General features: G+C 30.7%; 1 long non-coding RNA gene across 1 annotated transcript; it reads left to right on the top strand.

Annotated features, from left to right (window-relative positions):
* The first annotated feature begins 262 nt into the window (after positions 1-262).
* Positions 263-1,689, top strand: LOC122256166 (uncharacterized). The gene is made up of 3 exons (XR_015191881.1): positions 263-399; positions 852-947; positions 1,237-1,689. It is a non-coding gene; the product is annotated as an uncharacterized LOC122256166 (long non-coding RNA).
* Positions 1,690-5,803: the final 4,114 nt, after the last annotated feature.

Raw genomic sequence — 5,803 nt, 5'->3', positions numbered from 1 at the left:
TCTTTAACTACATATTCAAAGTCAATAATTCTTCGTGCTGAGTCTCAGATGCAGATGGGAGACACAAAGTCATCACAGATATTCCACTACAATCATTGAGGTATATCAATCATTACTCAATATTACTACCATCGTTTGGGCGTCGAAACGAAAATTCATAAACAAGGTAATGATTCAGTAAAGGTTAACGTGTCATTACACTTGTTTTAGCTGTATGTTGCAAAACTAATCATTCTCGTCGGCTAAACAATGCGTGTATATATTGCACGAGGATGATTGAGGTGTGTCAGAGTCTCACTCACACCCAGTCATGAATTGTGCAAAGTTTCTCCTCCTTTTCAGCCTCGTCACTCTTGTGGCATTTGGTACAGCTGAGGCAGATGGTCACACTACGGAGAGGTACGTAGATTTAATCATATATGTATATGTATGTATGTATGTATATATATATATGTATATGTATATATATACATATATATATATGTATGTATTGGTGTGTGTGCATATCTATCTATCTATACATATATATATGCATATGATATATTGATGTATAATTTATCACACACACATACACACACACACACACACACGCACACACACACATGCGCGCGCGCGCGAGCACACACGCATATATATATATATATATATATATATATATATATATATATATGTATATACATATATATATAAATATATATATATATATGTATATACATATATATATAAATATATATATATACATATATATGTATATACATATATATATATATATATATATATATATATATATATATATATATATATATACATATACACACAACCTTATAAAAAAAATACTCTCCACCCTACAGTAATAAGCACAGTGCCACAGAAGACGTATTTCCGGACTCTGGCCCTCAACACATCCTCAGGAAGAGGTTCGCGAAGGGTCATGACGCCAACAAAACGTATGTGACATCAATCTGTTCCAGTTTCATTCCATTCAGTTACATAATAGAAGTTAAGCAAATGATACTGCGATCAATATTCATCTATTCTCATTCTTCTTATTATCTTTCTCTCTAATGAATACCAGTAAAAGCACTTATATCATTCATAAGAGCGATGCCACAATCAGGATACCTTTTACAATATCCTTTTCAGTTCAGTTCTATAACAATCGTCGGTCGCACGCACACATATTTTTATTTTTTCCCTTTTTTAGTATTAATAAATGCTTATTTTCCTATCCCACAGCCATGGATCCTCCGTTAAGTTCTAGAAACTTCGAGAATTTCAAGAACGGGAGAGAAGGACGGACGGACGATAGACAATTTCTGCGACAAATGGAATGAATGAGGGAAGGGACATATATACGACAAATATATAGATGGGCATAGAAGATTCGATTATATAGAGTGCGGGATATTATATTGATGAGAGGGTAGAATACTGAAATTCCTTATGTAAACAATAATATCATGTATTAATGCACAACGCCACTGTTTTATTTTCTGTTTCTTGGAATCCATTCGTGCAGGTGACTCAGCATATGCCCTTCAATTGCATGGAATTGCTATGAAAACAAAATATAGAACGAATTCTCCAAAATTAATTTGGTAAATGTATCTGAATTATAATCATAGCTAAATCAAACAATATGCAAAGGTAAAAAGACCAAGATAAAATATATGAAAGATGAATCCTAAATTTTTCGATTTTTATTTTCATTCTTCATTTGCTAGAAAATTTTGGAAAAACGTTACTGCTTTTAATTTTTGTTACAGACTTGCTTGCAGTATACATACACACATACATGTATGTATGTATATATATATATATATATATATATATATATATATATATATATATATATATATATGTATATGTATATATACTGAATATGTATATTTATATGTATATATATATACATATACGTATACATATATGTATATTTATATGTATATATATACATATACATATATATATTTGAATATATATATATACATACATATATATGAATATATATATATGAATATATGTATATATGAATATATATACATATATATATATACATATATATATGTATATATGAATATATATATATATATATATATATATATATATATATATATATATATATATATATATATATATATATATATATATATATATACATGTATATGTATATATATATATATATATATATATATATATATATATGTACATATATGAATATATATATACATATATTTGAATATATATATGTATATATATATATATATAATATTCGATTAACAGGAGGTAAAAGATTTCACTGTATTAGTCTATTAGAAATAGTTGTACACAGAAACACAAACGGGGCAAAAGGCTAATAATAAAGTTGGAAAGGGTAACAATGTTGTATTTCTCTTTTATTAATCCAAGTAAGTGAAGAATTAGTCAAACTCAACGTGAAGACAATCATGAATTACGGGATAATAAACCAAATATAAAAAGTAAATTAAATCAATAGCAAAGACTAAAGAGTTAAAAAATACTAGATTAATAACCCAAACTTTGTAAGATTAAAACAACAGAAAACGTGAACCAAAAGAAAAAATTATTCAAACAATAATGAAAATAACGTTCCAAAAGGCAATACATACTTCGCTGGAATGGACATAAAGTTCAGTAAAATCTTTAAGGAATAGTAATCAAATAGCAAACTGTTTAATACTGTCATTAAGATGTAAATTTTTAACACAAATTTGAAGGACACAAAAATTAATGACACGGAAAACATGAAAGACATATGTTAACTAAAAAAGGAATGTGGGAATGGATTAAGATAAAGAACAGTATAAGCTAAAGGTTCGCCACAACAAGCTGTATATCAGTTACTACTGCGTTTTTTTGCGATTTTTAAAATTTATTTATTACTATTATTTTTATTATTTTTTATTATTATTATTATTTTTTTTTTTTTATAAGGCATGGATTGGTATTCATATCCGGGGAAACGTGTTGAATGTAAAAGGATTCAAAGATTGTAAGATTAGAGTTCTGTTTAGTCCTATGGAGATTTTTGCAATCTGACAAAAAGGATGGTTTAATACGACATGACCTGACCAGCCTCTGTGTTCAGCAATTCTCAAAGTCAAGCACTGAATACTCATGTAAAACAACCAAACTAGGCAATCTAATGAACAAGGGGACAAAACAAAGCGACAAATAAATAAAACAATAATTCACAAACATTTATCTGGACAGCTAACCGAAAAAGAAAGAAAGAAAGAAAGAAAGAAAAAAAAAAAGAACCCACAGGAGCGCTGTTGATTTCAAAGTTAATTGTGCCAACGAACCTATTTCACTCATAGGGTTCATTACTTGGGTCATTACTTGTATACATAATCGGAAAATGGTTCTTGTGCATTGCCAAACACCGTCATGCAGACTGCAGTGCTGGTTCTCCTCACTGGCATCACTGTTCTTGTGGCGTGTGACTCAATTGGTGTAAAAGCCACAAAAAAAAAAAAAAAGGAAAGGTGAGGTTTGGTCTCTGCTTTATGAATGAACGTTTAGAGAGATTGGTATATCGGTTAGTATGAGTTAGCTTTTTTTCTGGGTGTACATGTTTTTATTTGTTTTCACCCTTCGATATTTTTATGATGATTCTTTGTTAAGAGTATCAACGTCTATGTTTATATGATGTGAAATATGACGCTTTTTTTTTTTTTTTTTTTTTTTTTTTTTTTACTGAAATATAGCACATTACGAGGCTGAATATCCCAAAAAATAGTTGTAAGACATGAACAAATAGATTATATAAATGAGTATATATTCAAATGAGATTAAATGAACAAATAAAATAAAATTTCCTCTCAATATCACTAATCAGAAATACATAACCTTAAGTATGTATGTTTTTGTATATTCTTTCCTTTGACGTGCATATCAGAAATACACAACCATAAGCATGTATGTTTTTATATGATCTTTCCTTTGACATTAATGCATATTTCCAGCAAAATAGGCGCAGAGGCAAAGTATACACATGATATCAAGGACAATGTTAATGTACATGCAGGGTTATCGCTAACTCAAAATGGCGGTAAAAGGTATGTATATTCACCTTCTAATTTGCTTCGTCATGAATGATGCGTTAAAAGATTTAATCATGTATTTTATTCCTGTTTCTTTGTTTATCAAATGACAGAACATATAATTATTTGAATCAGTATAACAATCATTGTATTGTTTTCATATCATGGAAAAAAATGATTATGATAATTATTGATGTCATTACTTTTTTTCCCTAATGTGATGATGGTAGGGAAAAAGGAAACAGTAAAATATATATGTGTGCACTATTAATGATTTTTATATCCTTTTTTTTTTGTTTTGTTTTTTTTCAGTTAGTATAATTAACTTTTACTGCTGGTCAAGAGGTCAAGAAATTCTGGAAGGTCGCCACTCGTATCCCCTGAAGCAGCTAAATTAATGAATGAATTAATTATGAATTATGAATTGATTAACCATGAATTAATGGGACAATTTTGATGTTCTTGGAATTCATCAAATGTCTTTGAGGGGGGAGGGGGGTGGGGAGCTCCAGGTCAAGGGGTGGGACTGATTATGATGATGTAAATTAAGGTAATGGCAACGCAGGTGAGAATTGATGAATTATGTGGAAATTGTCTATATTTGATCAACTTCTCATGCACAATTGAGTGATCGGCCTTACGTCAGTCAATCAAGTACTCATAAAAGAATTCCAAAATCGGTCAGATAAAAAAAAAAAAAAAAAAAATCGGGAATAAAATCGATTTAGACACTTCTTAAGTTAATTCTGCATTTAAGAAACTCCGATATTGATTTCAAAAATATTAACTGCCTATTACTTCTTGACAAATGTAGGGATATAGGAGTAGGCCACATAGAAGTATTCAAAAGACTCTCTCCTTCTCTCTCTATATCACTCTCTTTCTCTCTCTGACTCTCACCATCTCTTTCTATATCACTCTCTTTCTCTCTCACTCTCACCTTCTCTCTCTATATCACTCTCTCTCCCTCTCTCACCTTCTCTCTCTATATCACTCTCTTTCTCTTTCTGACTCTCACTCTCTCTATATATATCACTGTCTTTCTCTCTCTGACTCTCACCTTCTCTCTCGATATCACTCTCTTTCTCTTTCTGACTCTCACTCTCTCTATATATATCACTCTCTTTCTCTCTCTGACTCTCTCCTTCTCTCTCTATATCACTCTCTTTCTCTCTCTGACTCTCTTCTCTCTATATATCCCTCTCTTTCTCTCTCTAACTCTCACCCATTCTCTATATATCACTCATCTTTCTCTCTCACCTTCTCTCTCTATATCACTCTCTTTCTCTCTCCCTCTCTCACCTTCTCTCTCTATATTACTCTCTTTCTCTCTCACCTTCTCTCTCTATATCACTCTCTTTCTCTCTCCCTCTCTCACCTTCTCTCTCTATATCATTCTCTTTCCCTCACTGACTCTCAGTTTCTCTTTATATATCACTCTCTTTCTCTCTCTCACTCTCACCTTCTCTCTCTATATCACTCTTTCTGCTCGTTAACGACATATTTAAAATAAAAAAATCTTCATCTCTTAAGTTTTTTTTTTCTGCTGAGTCATATATGCAGATGGGAGACACAAAGTCATCACAGATATTCCACTACAATCATTGAGGTATATCAATCATTACTCAATATTACTACCGTCGTTTGGGCGTCGAAACGAAAATTTATAAACATGGTAATGATTTAGCTGTATGTTGCAAAACTAATCATTCTCGTCGGCTAAACAATGCGTGTATATA

This window comes from Penaeus japonicus, unplaced genomic scaffold, assembly GCF_977035675.1.
Source record: "Penaeus japonicus unplaced genomic scaffold, GWHDUDI00000001_assembly GWHDUDI00000019, whole genome shotgun sequence".
NCBI lineage: Eukaryota > Metazoa > Arthropoda > Malacostraca > Decapoda > Penaeidae > Penaeus > Penaeus japonicus.
Note: the sequence above shows the minus strand (reverse complement) of the source record. Positions and strands in the feature narration are given on the sequence as shown.